General features: G+C 33.4%; 2 long non-coding RNA genes across 2 annotated transcripts in view; one reads left to right on the top strand and one right to left on the bottom strand.

Moving 5' to 3' along the window:
- Positions 1–18096, top strand: part of LOC136968084 (uncharacterized) — a 385441-nt gene that overhangs the window by 162508 nt on the left and 204837 nt on the right. The window lies entirely within an intron of this gene.
- On the bottom strand, positions 16617–16976 carry LOC136968090 (uncharacterized). Its single transcript, XR_010879595.1, has 2 exons — positions 16796–16976; positions 16617–16704 (listed from the first exon to the last, which is right to left on the bottom strand). It is a non-coding gene; the product is annotated as an uncharacterized lncRNA (long non-coding RNA).

Below are 18096 nucleotides of genomic sequence, written 5' to 3'. Positions count from 1 at the left end.
TATAATAGAAATACTGTACTGAATATGCTCTGTTGAAAGCGCTATGGTAGAACTTTTAATATGAAAGATAATGGCAACAATTTAACCTTTGTAGATACAAATTACAGATAAAGATTCCGTATAGCTAAAAGATATACCGATATATAACACATTAACTTTAAATTTAGTCTAGAAGTGGCTTAGTACAATGATCTGAAAGGCCCATAATGGGATGACTGAATGGTGAAAGAGTAGTTCGAATAATTCTTGGAAGACCATGAAGAATTTCCGAGTTTCCTGACTTGAACTTAAAATTTACCATGACAAAAATTTGCAATTTTACAAATATACTATAAAAGTAAAACGACTATTTGAATTAATGCGTAAAAAAAGTTAGTATTGGTCTTTGAGCTGGTAAGCATAACGTTTATAGCATCTACAAAGAGTTGGTAAGCCGACATACGTACAGATGCAAGCAACTTTTGTAAGGGGGTAGGCCGATGCCGCAAATTTAAAACAATCGTCCTTTTAATGAATGCCTCCTTATCCCTTCGGTCGGTCGACTTTAATCACCAAAATTTAATAGCATCAATCCCTCTAATATACAAACCTTTCTGCCAAATTTCATAAGTTTTCGACAAAAAGCACAGGAGTTATTAAGCTTCGAAAAGTGAACAAAATCGTGCCACCCTACATTTTTTTTTATTTTTCATTTCTTCAAAGTGCCCTGAGTCCAAAAATGTAAAAATCCTGGGGGAGTCATTTTATGACCGATCGCCATATTTTCTTTCTATTATATATAACAGAGCTAGGAAAGTAATAAAAATGTCAAAAGGACCCCTCTATTCCCAGGCTCCATATAAGTGGGCAGGGTCATTAGTCTGAATGTATGATGTACAGGGGTTGTAAATTTTTGTACTCGGAATAACTTGTAACGTTTTTAGGTCACTTAAATTTGAAACCCACCAAAATGCTTTTGTCACGAAAATTCTAAAATTGCATAAATTAGTACTGATAAATAATTAACAAGAATAATTGCACATGCCAAAAATTTTATTGCTGGGATTCTAGAAAAACAGAATTTAATAAAATCTAGAACCGTTTGTATAAAGGGATTGGATTGATGAGAAAAGGGTATACAACACGAGATGGATGTTGTACCTAGGAGAGTACTTTTTATGGGAAATTAGTCCATATCTAGATGTTACACACGTGAAGAAAACATGTGGCCATAACACCAGTGTTCTGTTGTTTTATCCACATGGACACTGATGAGTACTATTCGCGTTTTTCATGAACTATAGAGGGCGCTGAATTTTTACAAAATGGCTACTTTATCTGGGTCGCTTGTAACTAGTAATGTAAAATTAATTATATATTACTGCCCGATATAATGATATATGCTGCTTGTAGCTGTTTATCGAGAAATTTTATAGTAGCAGAACAATTATTGCTAGCGGTATAAGTCATTATGTGGTATCAAAGCAAGTGAGCGAGATCGTTTTATGCATATTTGTGCCCTTTGTGTTAAAAACATCAGCTTCGACATTGTCTTATCAGGACTGGATTTACAAGTAAAAAGCTATTTAAATTGTTGCTTAGGGCTTCGACTTTCAAGGGGCCTCAAACATTTGTAAAAAGAAAAAAAAAAATTAAAGTCGAATTTTGTAATAAACATATTTTACGAACCAACAATATATGCTTTACTTTTTATTTTGTGTAGTATTTCATTAATTTTTTTCTAAGAATTAACATAAGGTCTTTTTTTAAAAAAAAATTGATAAAACGAATTTTAAAAAAGATTTTTAATGGAATGAGTATAAAAATTTAATTAAATTCAGTTATAAAACAAGACTAGTGAAACCTCATCTTTTTCTTCCAATATCCGTATAAATCGGAGACATAATCTGATTTAATTCTTTTCTTTTTATGATTGACTTCTAAAATTGTGAAGGGTTGGTAAGGGGACTTACATTCAGCTTTGGTCTTCGAAATGCTTAAATCCGATCCTTTGTCCCACACAAAATTACTGGCATTTTAACTTTAAGAAAAATATCTTTTAAAATTGACAGCATAACTTGTTCATGTAAAGTTGGACTATCGGGAAACCGCCAATTATTAACAGTAATCCACTCTTTCAGAATTCGGAGAAGCTCATAAATATAACCGACCGATTTCCGAATAATCATCATCTGTTTTTCGTGTGGGAATAGACGAAAACTTATATTAGGCTCCCTTAAGTCTTTGAAATTGTAATTTGGAACGCAACAGAAAGCTTTGCTTTTTCTATTCATCTGTACTGCTGATAATACACAAGAATTAAGCAAACGACCCAGATAGAATAGTTTTGTTTTTAAACACCAGAGGGCGAGCATCCAGTGAAAAATGCGAATATTCAATACAATCTTGGCATAGCGAATTTTCAATGGACTGAGCTAAATTATTTACTATATCAAGAATTCACTGTATACACAAATTACAGCAAGAACGAATAAAATGTTTACTACATCGGGTGATTATTACATTGGAAATCCACCGAACGTAGTTTCTTGTATATTTTTCTATAAAAGATAGCTGAAATAAATGGAAAGGAACTTAATTAAAATACTCAAACAACAAACAGAAAAATTCATTAAGTAGTTGGATGCAGGATGTTGAATGTAAAACTTTATCTCCTTTTCCTTTTCCTGATAATTTCAATCATTATTTTATCTTCGTCGTAACGATTCATTTAAATGTGTCGTAACGGAATTCTAATAATTCATATCATAATTTAAAATGTACTTTTAATCAGTTAATTTATTTTTGAATCGTTCCTTAATCTTATAAAATTAAGGCAATAATGGGCATGAAAATCCTCTCCTTTAATATAACAAAATAATTAGTTGCTTGTTTCCGGTGTTTCGCGGGCTTTTGAGGGGTGGGAGATTGTTGCGGGTGGAGAGAGTAATAAAAACAACGGTACTATAATACGCTTCTTGTCTAGGTCTTCTTAATAGCTTGTGAGCGCTAAGATTGGCTTTACTTTACCGCTAGACTTATTACACCACCACATGACATTAAATTAGACTTAGAAAAAGAAAAACACTATTTTATTTTCAGAATGTATTTCGGACGTGGAGTCCCTCATCCGCTTTTTGCTACAAAATTAATTAATAGGAGGTTAACAATTTTTAAAAGGACCGTAATTGACAGGAATGAAAAAAGGCTGTAGATTTACATTTAACATGTCGATTCGATGTTTCGAACCTTAAACATTAAAAGATTAAACACGAGATAAAAAAAAATATTTTATATAGAAAGGGTAGTGCTGATACAATAACACAATAATAATCAGAGGTACTAACAGAGTAAAACAGTAAAGTAGTAAAAATATACATTCTTAAGACAAAATAATAAGCAGATTCACAGTAACACGAATAGAGTAACATGATGATTCGAAGTACATTCCAGAATAGCCGTCACCCTCTTCCCTATCCGTTTTCACACTTCTTCCCTCTCCTCTGGTCAAATATGTATACCACCATTCGTGTAATTTTTGGCCGGAATTGTTGTTCACGATTTTCTCTTTGTTTTTTATTATTTCTAAGTGTTCATGCTATCTTCTTTTATAAGTATTTTGTTCCTTTTTAAGTATTTTGACAGTATCCTTTACAATCTGACAGCCTTCGTCATTACAGTGGGCAGCTACAGCCGAGTTATCATTATTGTACGCTATGGCAGAGATATGTTCTTTAAAACGGACCTTTAAATTCTTGCTAGTTTCACCAATGTAAGATTTGGGTGTGGTACAGTCGCATTCAAATTTGTAGACAATGTTTTTTTGGTCCCATATGTTAGCTTAACTGTTAGGTACATTTATTTTCTTATGTAAGCTGCTGTGATGTTCGGGCACCAAAATAATTCCATAATTAATTAATTTACTTTTAATTCTTTTAAAAATATTCATAACGTAAAGGATTTTTAAAAATTTATAAGCTGTGTTGTCGATTGGTTGTTTGTGTGGATTAACCTTTTTATTATGAATCCAGTTACTGATCATGCGCTTGCTATAACCGTTCATTAAGTACATTTTTATGATGTCTTCGATTTCATTGGATTTATCGGTATCATATGCGTTGCATAATTTTATCCAAGTACTGTACATGTAAAAGGTATTCTTTTTTATATAAGTGGGTACTTCAGATGTAAAGTGCATGACGCTGTCAATAGTACGGGATTTTTATATTTTTTAAAGATTGTTTTGTCTTTTGAGTCTCGTAACGAGAATGTCTAAGAATGGTAACTGACGGTTGCTTTCAGGTTCTAAATCAAATTTAATGTCAGTATCTTTTGATTTACATGTTCCAGGATTTGGTCAGCCTGTATAATGTTGTCATCATATACAAGAAAACAATCGTCGACGTAACGGTACAGTTCTATTATTCCCCTGATATTAACAAAGACATGATCAATATTCAGCAAGGATTAGGCCTATTATTGAGCCCACGGGGATACTATCACACACTGTCTAAAGAATCTTTTTTGGCTAACAAAATAATTATCTTCCACTACAAGAGATACCAAATCTATAATCCCTCGCTGACAGTTTTGGGTTTTCAATGTTTCTAAAATCCTGTTCCGTTTAATAGATGGATACATACTGAGTACTGTACGTCCAAGAAAGCAATCCTGTAGATGGGCTCGAACAGTACTGTTTTTAGCTTTTGTATAAAGCAGTCGGTGCTTTGTATGCTGTAAGGAGATTCCACAAGGGTGTTTATTGTGTTGCCACCTTTACAAAATCGCTGACCCGGAGGGCAGGTCAGGTTTGTTCGAACAGAAGTTCCTGACGTATGCGCAATGTCATTTTACAATGCGAAGAATAACGTGCATGCTGGTTCTAAATCAGTTACAGTTAGGGACTAGGGACTTGCGTAGGAGTAACATACAAGGAAAAAAAAAAGAAGGTCGAGAGGCAGGTTGCGCGTCACACGTCAGCATAAACAGAGTAACATGACGGAATGGCAGATGAGTTTCAGTGAGTATGTGGTCTTTCGTTGTTCAAATGGTATAAGTTTATAACAATATTTGCAAGAACTTTGTTTCATCGTAATTTCACAATTTCTACGAAATTCCCGGACAAAATTATTAGTTCGCCCGGACAGTGTCAATTCCCGGACTGTCCGGGTGAAAACCGGACGGGTGGTTTTTAGTTTTTCTTTTAAAATAAGTTCTAAATTATAAAAGATATATCCTTTTATATCTACCAGAGGTGTATACGAGACTGGAACTTTATGTGTTTTAACTCTGTAAGAAAACTTTGGTGTTCTGTTATCACTATTTAGAATGAAATATTTTTCTGTTTGGTTAATAAGGTTTTGTTTTTCAAATTTTACAATTGTCTTTTTTAATTTTTTGTTAAGAAGGTCAGTCAGATTATTATGCAGTTCAATATACGTATTTTGATCCAACAATTGATTGTAGATGCTTGCATCTTGCTCATTATTCACAATTATTACTTGTTTTGTTTTATCTGCTTTGGCTATTATTAATTTATTATCAGTTAAAAATCTTTCAAGATTCGCTATTTTGTGCCTATACTGGATTATTTTATTTTTTCTATTTCTATTAACTTTATATTTAGACAATTCGTACTGTAATTTTTCCCTCAAGTAAACTTTTTCTTCCTGTGTTGTCTGGGATAAACAAATGATGTTTTCTAAACCGACAGCCCAATCTTTCCTATTAACAGTATTGGGACCGTTAAAACCCAAGCCTTTGCTTAGCATTTTTCTTATATCAATCGGTATTTGGACATTTATTAAGTTGACAATTGTGCTATTCAGCCGGGTCTCTCTTTCTTGAATAGTTGAGTAATTTAGTTTTTTTGCTAGTTTTTGATACTTTTTGTTAAAATAATCCTGATATGAGCACTTAGAAATAATAAAAAAAAAAAACAAAGAGAAAATCGTGAACAACAATTCCGGCCAAAAATTACACGAATGGTGGTATACATATTTGACCAGAGGAGAGGGAAGAAGTGTGAAAACGGATAGGGAAGAGGGTGACGGCTATTCTGGAATGTACTTCGAATCATCATGTTACTCTATTCGTGTTACTGTGAATCTGCTTATTATTTTGTCTTAAGAATGTATATTTTTACTACTTTACTGTTTTACTCTGTTAGTACCTCTGTTTATTATTGTGTTATTGTATCAGCACTACCCTTTCTATATAAAATATATTTTTTTTATCTCGTGTTTAATCTTTTAATGTTTAAGGTTCAAAACATCGAATCGACATGTTAAATGTATATCTACAGCCTTTTTTCATTCCTGTCAATTACGGTCCTTTTAAAAATTGTTAACCTCCTATTAATTAATTTTGTAGCAAAAAGCTGATGAGGAACTCCACGTCCGAAATTCATACTGAAAATAAAATAGGGTCTTGAGTAAATAAGGAGCGGCAGGGGGCAGGACCGAACTGTGACCACAGGCGAGGGTTAGGGTGATTGACAACCTTTCCCTTTCCTCCATTAAAACGGGTAAGAAGAAACATTGCATTTACTAGCTTTCAGATGTTGACAACAATGTATGGTAAGGACACAAAGTGTGAAATTCGTAGAAAAGCTTTACTAAAAATATTTCCTTTCTCACACCAGGGAAAACGGATTAAGAGTTGGGTATAAGGGGCGATGGCTCAAAAGTTTGGGAATCGCTGGTATAGACCCTTTACCTAACAAACGTACAGTACAGTACAGTTAAGTAGATTTTGGGATGTTTTGAGAGTGAATTATAAATAAAAATGCCTTGGAATTTTATTAATTTCAAAAGTAAAAGACATTACTTTTGAAAACAATAAAATATAAAATGAATCTTGTTGGAAATAATATAGTATGATAAATATAGTAAAACATCGATTTAACAGACAAAATTTCCGGTCCTATGTCTTATGTGAAAATCAACATCCTGTTATTTTTAAAATACTTTTTATACAGCATATAATTATATTATTAGGTTGTTTTTTTCAGATCCAAGAATCGCATCTTTTGTGTCTCAGTATCTCTTTAAGCACTAAAATTTTTTTCTCAATGTCAGATATTCATATTACTAAAATTTTTGTTTTTACTACGTATCTGTAGACTGAATAGTTTTTACCCTAAGGATATAGTTTAGTGGGGACATATGGCCTAGTTTCTCCCCAGTTGTAAAACAGTTGAAATATATTATAGGCGGGTTTCTATTTGTGAAGTTTTGTGATATTTTGTTGCTATTGTTTTTGTCAATATTTTTAAAATTAACATGATTTTAAATGTTATCTTTTGTATATAATGAGAAATGCTCATTCTTTTCTTTATATATAAAATAAATTACATATTTGTTACTCGTCTTCTAGAATAGATAAATAATCCTTTCATTAATCCTACATAACTAATCATTCGTCCACGAGACGACGCACCTCCGCTCGAAAGTGAAGTTCACAAACTTCCCCGTGCCCTTTGCCGGTCATTCTTTTTTTACCTTAATAATTTGAATAAACAGTGCAGTGTGTGATGCAATTGTGTTCACAGGTCAATTAGAAATTGTCTTACGGCCATCCCTGTCATCCGCTCGATGAAAGTTTAGTTACTACGTAACTTTGTTGCAAAGGTATGTGTGTGTACAGTACTGTACTGTACACTACATTTATTTTTATTGTTTTATAGGTTGATACAAAATGTTTTTTTTTATATTCAGGATAAATTATATCTATTTGAATATATGTCTAATGAAATAATTGAAGACTGGCAATATAATGTGTACTTTTGATACAATGATCGTCTTTTTTTTTCATTTTTGTTATATATATTTTCATTATTTTCATATCCTATATTTTTTATTTTTAGATGGATTTGAGGAGACAGGAGGAGCAGATAAGGCAATGGATTAATTCAGAAACGGAAGACGAGTATGGGAAGGAATCTGACGAATCATTTTCGGGAAATTGAGGATAATTTAGAGGAGGAAATACACTGGCACACTAGCAGCGAATCCGATTCTCTGAGTAGCTCCTCGGAGTCTGACGATGATCGCATACGACCTAGTAAGAGGCAAAGAACTCAAATTATAAATTCATATGACTCTCAAGGTGGGGTTATCGGCGTAAATAAGATTCAAAACTAAAATACTCGTAATAACAATCCACGTGTTCTCCAGCCAACTACCCGATTTCTGTATGGAAAAAATAAACATAAGTGGTTGTCTACACCTAGGTCTCTAGTAACGAAACAAACAAAAATCCGATGTCTCGGCAAGATTTCTTTATGAAGATGAAAGACCAACTGATGGAGCCTTGGCTACGACAGAACGATGAATTTGAGGCGTGATATCAGAATCATGATACAAAATATTCTAGGTGATGGGCCCAGTGTAGAAGCTCATACTCATTCTGCATCGAATCCGCGTAACATATACTATTTATGTCCATCGAAAGCTCGACGAATGACAAAACACCGTTGCATGAAATGCAAGAATGCAATTTGCGGCCCCCATAATGTAAACATAAGTAGCAACTGTATGTAATTTTATTTCCTAAATATTTTGTTCTTATTTAGTTCCTACTTACCCATACTATTGTGTCACGTAACAAGTTCCTATTTTTATTAAACAATTTTTTTTTGATATTAACGTTTTTTAATGCGTAGTCCGCTCGACGAATGTGCAGTTATAATGTAACTGAGAATTAAGTTTAGTTATCTAGGGTTAAATACGATAAGTTTCAATAAAACGTTTCGTAAATCATTTTAAAATATCATAAAAAATATTAAAATATACGCGAATACAAATATAACATAATTAACTAAACAATAACATTTATGCCCGATACATTCTAACCTACACGCCATCAATGCCATAAGATATCGGGCTAGATAAAGGCTATAATATTATTTAATTACGAAATAATTTGGTACTAGAATTAGATGCTATTTCTTATTAACTTTAATAATTATAACTTAATTAATTTATTTTAAATAATTTAGAATAATTACGAAATAATTATTTCTTAATTAAATAATATTATAGCCTTTATCTAGCCCGATATCTTACGACGTTGATAGCATGTAACATAATTAACGATATTAAACCGGAGATACAGAGCTAGTGGAACTGAGTTGAGCGCCACCTGTACGCAGAAAAAGAAAACTGCTTCAGGAAAAACGTGCGTCTTTGGGTTGGATACGTACTGAAACGCGGTGCTTGTTTTCTTTCTGTGATAATGAACCACAGCTTTCCCCCACACAAAACTTCAAAAAATAACTGTTGTGTGGTCGGTTGTAGTGTTACCTATATTACTGCACCACCAGGTTCAGAAGTTAACCAGTAATGTGCGATAGTATTTTTTTAAAAATCGATATTAATATCGATAATACGACATACGTACGTGCAGAATCAATACATTAAGTCAAAATAATCTACAGTCACTTCTCGAGTTACGACCACCTCGACTTACGACCATTCGCACTTACGACGAAGAAATTTCATTAAAAAATTTTTAAAATGTATCAATTTTTTATAGTTTTTGTCAAATATATATCATACACATATATATCTTACGATTGCTTGCGTCATCTTCAGTTTTGTTCTGCGGTTAGTTACCCTTTGCGTGTGCTTGTTTAAGATCGCTAACTGTTTTGTTCAGTCACTTCTCGACTTACGTCCGAAGTTGCGGAACCGAACCCCGTCGTAAGTCGAGAAGTGAATGTATTGACTAATGCAGGCATTACTTTGACCGTAAACTGCTGAATGTATGTATATATTATATATTATTTAAATATATACTTATAAATAATATATAAATTTATAATTTATCAAATTTCTATTTATTAAAATAAATACAGTGTTACATGTAACGTACAAAATTCATACAGGATAAATTCATATATTGCAGGAATGCTATTATTCCTCAATAACAATCAAATGAACAAAATGTTGAAACAAAAGTAACGAACACGAAGTACTAAACTTTAAAATTATCACATTGAAAAATCACTGGTAAGATCATCATCAGAATCTTCTTCACTAGAATTTTTTTGTCTGGTTGAAGCAGATGATAGTCATTTATCGTTGTTGCTTTTAAGTAGCTCCTTTGCTAATAACAGTGCTTCGCAGGAATCGGCAAGAACTCGATTTTATAGTTTAGCTTTTATTAAATTGAATTGCAAAAAAGTACGTTCGACTGCTGCACTTGAATGAGGAAGCAATAAAAACATCTATTTACTGCCAAAGTAAAGTAAAAAAATATAGAAATATAGAATAAAAATGAATGTTTTGAAAGGTACTAAATTGAAAGGAAAGGTATTAGGATTTCATGAATGGTACTAGGAAAATGGTGTTAGGTATCTTGATACTGGAACAAGTAAAAGGTACTGTACTAGATTAGTACAAAAGTACTAGGTGGAACAACCCTGGTGCCGCCTTTGTAGCTCCGATTCTGTTACCCGGCGTCGCCGCTTGAGGCGCCTCGATCTAGTTTCGCCGTTCCTTCCACTAGCTCTATACAGCGTCATCATCCGAAGACGAATAAATAAAAAGTTATTTTTAAGTTTTTGTCAAATTTAAATTTTGTTTTCTTTTTAAGAACATTTCATTTATTCAATTAGTTAAATAGAATTAAAGTATATTTTCCAAAAACTGTTTATTTCGATGTAAATCGTACACTTGTTTATTAAGCTTAGTTCACACTGAGCGAATAGCGAAAGCGAATGAGAAAAGCAAAAAACGAGTTTTATTCGCTTAGCGAAATTGACCCATACAACCAAAAGCGAAAAGCGATTGAGAATTTTAAGGAGTCAATTATTTGCAAGCAAGAGAAAACGTCATCTCGAAAAACAAAATGGCCGCTTTCGATATTCCGTCGTTAACCACGTTTGTTTATTTTTTGAGAAAAGAGATACGTCAAAAAGAAAACGATGCTGGGTGAGAGAAATATTAAAAATCCGTAATTACAACATTTACTCTATTGCGTGAGAAAGTTTCTGTAGCCATCTTGAAAACAACATGAACCACGTGACAACTAGCGGGAATACGATTGGTGGCGAAATTTTTTCGCTAGCGAAACAGTTCGACAGTTCCGAACTTCGAAGCGATTCGCGAAATGGTAAAATTCGCCGGAAACGACGTCATGTCTGACGTGTTATTCGCTTTCGCCAGCGAATCGCGCTCAGTGTGAACTAAGCTTTAAAGTCGCAGATCAACGGTGAGTACACACACACACACTAACATTCACACATAAAGAGAAAACCCTTAATTTTTTGCATTTCTCGACGTTTCAAGGTCCCGAGTCCAAAAGTGTAAAAATCTTGGGGTCATTTTTGGCCGATCTTTTTACTTTCCCTATTATATATAAAAGCCGGAAAAGTAAAAAAAAAAAAAAACAATATATATATATATATATATATTAGATGTAATACAAGTTTCAGTTATTTTCCTTTGAAATAGTTTTATTAACTACCTGTATATGTCCTATAACCTTTATAAATAACTACATGTAAGAAATAATCTTTCGTTAATACTTTCAGACACTTTGTGATAGAACATTCATCTCTGAAATAGACTCAAAATAGTCCTTTCTTGTATATGTCACAGTAAAAACCCGTTTTTAGTGAAAACGCGTATTAACTAGTTGAAACTAGTTTTACTGGATGTCATTGTTATAATCCGTTTTGTCTAGTTAAAACTAGTTTTAACTCAAATTCATTTTTGACTAGCAGTAAATTCTAGTTTTAACAATGACATCTAGTAAAAACTAGTTTCAACTAGTTAAAACGCGTTTTCACTAAAAACGGGTTTTTACTGTAACATATATATTTCAGCTCTTCTCTTCTGTCTTGGATGTTGCTACAATGTGAGTGCGCTCGTTTAACCAGCGCTCGGAAGGCTGCGAATTTATATGATGGTGGGTCGTGGGAGATCCATGGGATAAATATTGGGTTGTAAGTGGATTTTCTGTAGACTTTAGTACGAAAGCCTCCTTGGTTGTCAAGTTGTATGGATAAATCCAAGAAATGTATCAACGTATCGTTTTCTTGCTCGAGTTCGATCCGGAGGCCGAACTTGTTGTCATTGATGTCCTTTACGAATTGTTGTATGTTGGGTTTAACTTTCCAGAATATCATCGACGTATCTTGCGTATCCAACTATAGCGTCGACGTATCTTGCGTAAATAAGCATTTGCGTTTCGTATTTCGGCACATCATTCTCTAGTGTTCTTAGAATCAGCTCACATAATGTACCTGCAAGCGGGCTGCCCATAGCTACGTCTTTTTGTTGCGAGTACGTGACGCCTTTAAAGTTAAATATAGATGAAAGAGTAGTAAGATGCGCTAGCTCTAAAATCTGCTTTCTTTTCTTTTCTGGGGATTTGATCATGCTAAACAGGAGATCCCTTAAGTGACAGAAACAAGGTTTCAGTTTGACCGACGGGTATAACGCCTTGAAGTGTAAAACTGTCATGTATTTAGCTTCTTGCGAATATATATTTGCCATTGTATTTAGGAGCTCGGTAGTATGCCCGACCAGAGTTAAGGCATAGTAATTTCAAAACAAGACAAAAATAAGTGTGTCAGTGTGTCTGTATTCAGGAATTTCTTAACAATATGACATGTATTCAATATAGTGTCCTTCTGTAGTGTGATGTATACGTTTCTATTCAATTTTAATGTTTCCAGGCTTTTGTGTAGTGTCACCTGTAGAGGAGAGAATGACAGGTACAATAAGCACCTTACTCATCCTCCATAAATGCCTTATTTCCTGAGCGAGTTGTGTGTACTTGCTGATTTTTTCAGTGCATGTGTTTTGTACATTGTGAGTGTTTGGAATGGATATGTCTATAATGTATGTGATTTTATTGTGTTTGTCAATGGGTATGACGTCAGGTCTGTTGTGGTAAATTGTTTTGTGATTATAGCTATGTCATCATACATTTTGTGTTGTTTTCCAATACTGTCTGTGGGATGTATTTGTAGTATGGTTCATGGATGTCTAATAATTTGTGTTTGTTTGCAGGCTCTTGGTGTATTATATTTGTACTTGATTATGTCTATGTAAATAATGTGGGCACCAAGAGCTTGCAATCAGAAGTGGTGTTGTATGGTTTCTGGCATGATGTGACATTTTCTGCATGTGTCATTTGTGATTGTTGTATCTTTGAGAATGTGTTTTATGTAGTTTCTAGTATTTATGACCTGATCCTGTATGGCAATCATAAATCCTTCCATCTCCCCAAAGAGGTATTGCCACTAACCAGCTGTTTGACATAGTTTTGTCAACAAAATCCTGGGCCAGGTCGTAGGGATGTCTGCCATGGAGTGCCTTTTGCATCCATGATTGCCAAATGGTATCAATGCTATTTACATGTGTTGTGTCCATACGTTGCGAATGTAAATTTAATGGTGTATTATTTAAGTCTGCTAGATGTTTCTGTGATGTTTCTTGTTTTTTGTAAAACTTGCAGTATCTGTGTTTGTAGTGGAGGTTAATTATGTTGATCAGATGTCCATCTTTCCGTGGAAGGGTTAATCTTTCTACGGCAGATTTCGGATGATGATGTTTATGCTTAGTAATTGTTGTTCTCGTTTTTATTTGAAGTTGCTCAAGATCTGTGCGAGTCCAATTATAACTTCAAAAGAATAAGTGAGTACTGGGATGACACATGTGTTTATTGTATTATCATCTTATTTTATCAGTGCTGCAGCATAGAATGAAAAACAAACATAAGAAAAACAACAACTGTGATAAAAACATATAAATAAAACTTGAAATTAATAATGTAAAAATTCATGTCACACCTTTCACCTTGTGACGGCACACTGGTTGCGGAACACTGACCTAAAACACTAAATCTTCCATACGAAAACCTTCATCACTCGATTCAGAAATCATCTTTGTCTTTTATTTGATATGTTTTTACACTAATGCTGCCAGACAAACAAGGATTTCTGTTGAGGAAAACTATTAGGGCTGTTTCACACTGTCACCGACCGGTCCGACCCGACCGAGCCTATAATCGGACCGACTAGTAGTAAAAGAATTCACACTGAGTACAATTATGTCGGTGGCCGACTCGTAAGGACCAATCGGAACGCGTCTTACAGATCAGAACACTAGCCAATCGTGGTAAGTTTTTCAATTTAAACAGAAAACATGGCAGTCTTTGAAAGGTTGTCGTGTGTTCGCGGGCTAACGACACCATTTTAGCATTTTTAATGTCGCTTTCTCTTGTAAATGAAATGTATTATGGTGAATTAAAGTAATTCGTTTTGTTAATATTGATAAGTGCCTGCGTATTTCTTAATAAAGTTGTTCTTAAACGAAGCAAATAGACGGAAATAAAAAATCGTTCGTAACTTTTAAACGGTTGATCGTAAGTAATATTTTTTTAATACCAATCAATTCAGCGTATCAAATTACATTTAGATATGTCTACGTCTATTCGTTAATATGAAGTTTAAGACTATTTTTTTAGCTGGATACCTTTCGCTTTACTCTAACCAATTATTTTTTTCAATGTCGCCTTTATAATCGGCTCGCCGAATATCATAAAGCCATGAATATTTTCTGACTTCGTTTATTAAAGCTTCCGAGAAACTTTACCTTCCGCCATTTTCTAACTTCGGATAAATCTAAACTCTGATTGGTTATAGCTTCGAAGCTCTCATTGGCTGTAGCTCACCGACTGCTCCGACGCGACTACAAATATTTAACTTTTTAAATCTGTCCGACTGGAACGACCAGTCGGTCGACCGACTGCTGTTGCCATGGCAATACGACTAGGAGTCGGACCGGTCGGCCCAGTCGGTCATAGTGTGAAACAGCCCTTACTCTTTGACAGTGGATGCATTCAAATTACTCAATCAGAAACTGATGTGATATGTAGATTTGCAGTTTTCATGCTGGTCAAATGACCAGCTTGCAGTAAAAACATTGGAAAAATATAAAATATTTGTAAACTATAAAATTATTTCAAAACTGTTTTCACATGAAAAAGTATAAAAAGTTAGACAAATTTTTGAAATTTAAAGAAAATATATTAAATAGTAATGAATTAACTTAAAAACATCATGCCAATCACTGACCAGCCTCAGTATAAAGAATAAACATGGATAACCATCAACTTCTTGAGTTTTTTGAATCAATTTGACTGCAACTGCAAACTCTAAAGGAAAGCTGTGGTCACCTTGTGATTTACAGCCATACAGGCAACTGCAACTTCAATGGTTGTCTTCATTAACTAGGAAACCCCTTCAAAACCCAGTGCGAGTGCAACCGCGACTAGAAACAAAAGTTTGTTCTACTTGTGCTGATTGCAAATGTGCTCCCAATCAGCAAACGCCTTTGTGCCATGCCATATCAACATTGAATATAATAAAGTATCTACGAAAGACATTCTCCTGGTAAAATAGAACTTTGAAGATGCGTATCTTCTTTAGCTATTATGGAGGATATCCTCCTTAATATACTTTGGAAAGTATTTGTATCCATGCAGATATCAATATATCCCCGATAACCTTCAGCATGTGAAAGCCTTAATTCTTTCATCAGCTGGTAGAAGCAAGATTGTTTAGCCTGTTCATTTTCATTTCACCAAGTTCTAACCCCAAATGAACGTTTTCTCTTATTTTTTCTTCGTGTATTCTTGCCAGCTCTAATAAAATGATCACCTTTTTTCTTTTATTCATTCCAAAAAAGGAACTGCTTGCCATTTTAATAAGAAAAGTGGCTAAAATTCCATAAATACTCTGAAGTAGAATGTAAACTGTCAGTAAACCCATAAAAATGGTCAAAAATAGCTACTGTAATTTTATTGGTCTATTATAAGATCACATGTTTCCGAGTTGCAATGCCAACAATGTGACAATGACAAGACGCGCTTGTTGCAGTTGTGGTCACCTGTGCAACTGGAAATTGCTAAGTATGATCACTGCTTAAAGGAAATCAATTTGATAAGAATCTAATGTGCCTATGAAGAGAGGCCACAACATCAACTGTAGTGCATTTCATGTGTCCATTTCCATAATGAAGTGCCTATGCAAGAAAAAATTGTAATGGTAGTGAAGTTACATACTATTTATACTGGACTATGAAAATTGTGTCCATAAGAGGTTTCAGATGTATATTTTACAAAATTTGTAAAAGTTTGTAACATTCATTTACACTGATCAGAACTATACAATTTATCATTGTAACTGTAATTTTTAAAAGCTTACTTAGACTAATATATTAAAAATTTTCATTAGAGAGAGACAAAATTAATGGTATTTTTTTAATCTTGCTTATGTAAAATTCAAACTATACACACTTAAAAGCCCTCTGTTAATATTTTATTATGGATATTTTTTTACATATCTGAAATTTAACAGTTCAATTTTACAATACATTTCTTCCAAATGACTTGAATATTCCAAACTGTATTATTTTTTAACAAAAATATTTAAATATACAAACAATTTTAGCAGAAATATTTATAATTATTTTAGAATCTGTTTCATTAATCTGTAAGATACTGTCCTCATTCTGTTTACACAAAAGTGAATTTCAATTATTAATGCACACATTTTAAAAAAGATAAAAATAATAAAAATCATATCCATGTACATTTAACAACAGAGTGCAATGTGCTTTTTCATAAGGAGTATCCTTACGAAGAGCCAAAGTTCTTTAAAGTTTCAATTTGGTTCTTCTCCAGTGACGCCTTTTAGCATTGTATCTGAATTAAAAATTTTATACATTGATATTGAATCATAAGATTTAATTAATAACATTATAAAATCACAAAACTATCAAATAAAACTACTAACCTAATGCTATTTCCAGTTTTCAGTCTTATCCACTGTGGGATAGGTCTATTCTGTTTCATCTTCTTTGCTAGCTTCTGTTTGATTTTAAAGGTCTTATGGGCTGCCTAATATAAATTATTATATAATTAATTATATGAACATTAAAATACAGTTTTCAATATTTACACCGATATTTTTGAAGACTTAATAATTACACAGGTCTGCAATAGAAAAGCTGTTTGACTTTTTTTGTGATCCTTATGTTTTTTTATGCTGAATTCAAAAATGTCATTGTTTTTCTCTATCATATGAGGTTTTTCTACAAAACTATTTTTATTGGATGAATTGATTCTTTCTTTGCATATTTCATGACCATATTAGTGACACATTTCAGTAGCCATAATTTATTTAATTACACTGTTAAAAATATACCTACATTTTTAAAACAAACAGATTAATTCAGAATTCCTGATTTAACCAAAATATACATGTAATCAAACATGCTACATCAGGTGTTGTGCAGGAATCAGCAGGTTCTGGAGTGGTCAACTTGTGACTGCATATCTGCATAAAGTTAATTAAATATAAATATACCAACTGAAAAATTGCAAATACTTGTTATTGTGATTTGCACATGTTAATTGAATGTAGTGGTTTATAGTGCTATTTTGTAAAAAAAGAGCATATATGCCTACTTTGGAAAAATCAGAACAAACAACCCTTTTCATTGAGGATTTACAACATTGGACAAGAGGCAAGAAAAAAATCACTTGCTTTTGGAGTAACCATGGTATGGAGAGAACCAAAGAATCATAGTGATGATTGCTATTGCAAAATTCAGGCCTATAATACTAAAAATAAAAATAAGACCTGTATCACATGGATCTGATATATCTATACCTGTTCCACCAGAATGCCTTCATCCAGTTGTAACGAACTCAGAAGAGGACGAAGAATTTGCCCCTGGTCTTTCAACTAATGAGCTGCAACCTTTCACTCAGAACAAGCTAAATGATTTAGTAAGAGACCTTGGTCTCCCAAAGATGCAGCTGAGTTACTAGGATCCGATTGAAATACAGGATGCGGCGCCAAAATCCGGACAAAATTCAATTTCAAATTCCCGCCATTCTGTACCACCGGTAGATGTCGTGTTTGGCGTTCAAATAGCTTGACATGTGTATTAAACCATTTTAACCACGAAACAGTTGCCATGTTGAAACAAAGTGCTGAGTATAACTGAAGAGCCGCGATTATCGAAAGTATTCGCGCTGAACGCTCGGCAACAGAAATTATTCGGTTCTTCGGATACCCAAGATCGACTG

Source organism: Centruroides vittatus, unplaced genomic scaffold, assembly GCF_030686945.1.
Source record: "Centruroides vittatus isolate TY-2023 unplaced genomic scaffold, ASM3068694v2 contig_1388, whole genome shotgun sequence".
Lineage (NCBI taxonomy): Eukaryota > Metazoa > Arthropoda > Arachnida > Scorpiones > Buthidae > Centruroides > Centruroides vittatus.
Note: the sequence above shows the minus strand (reverse complement) of the source record. Positions and strands in the feature narration are given on the sequence as shown.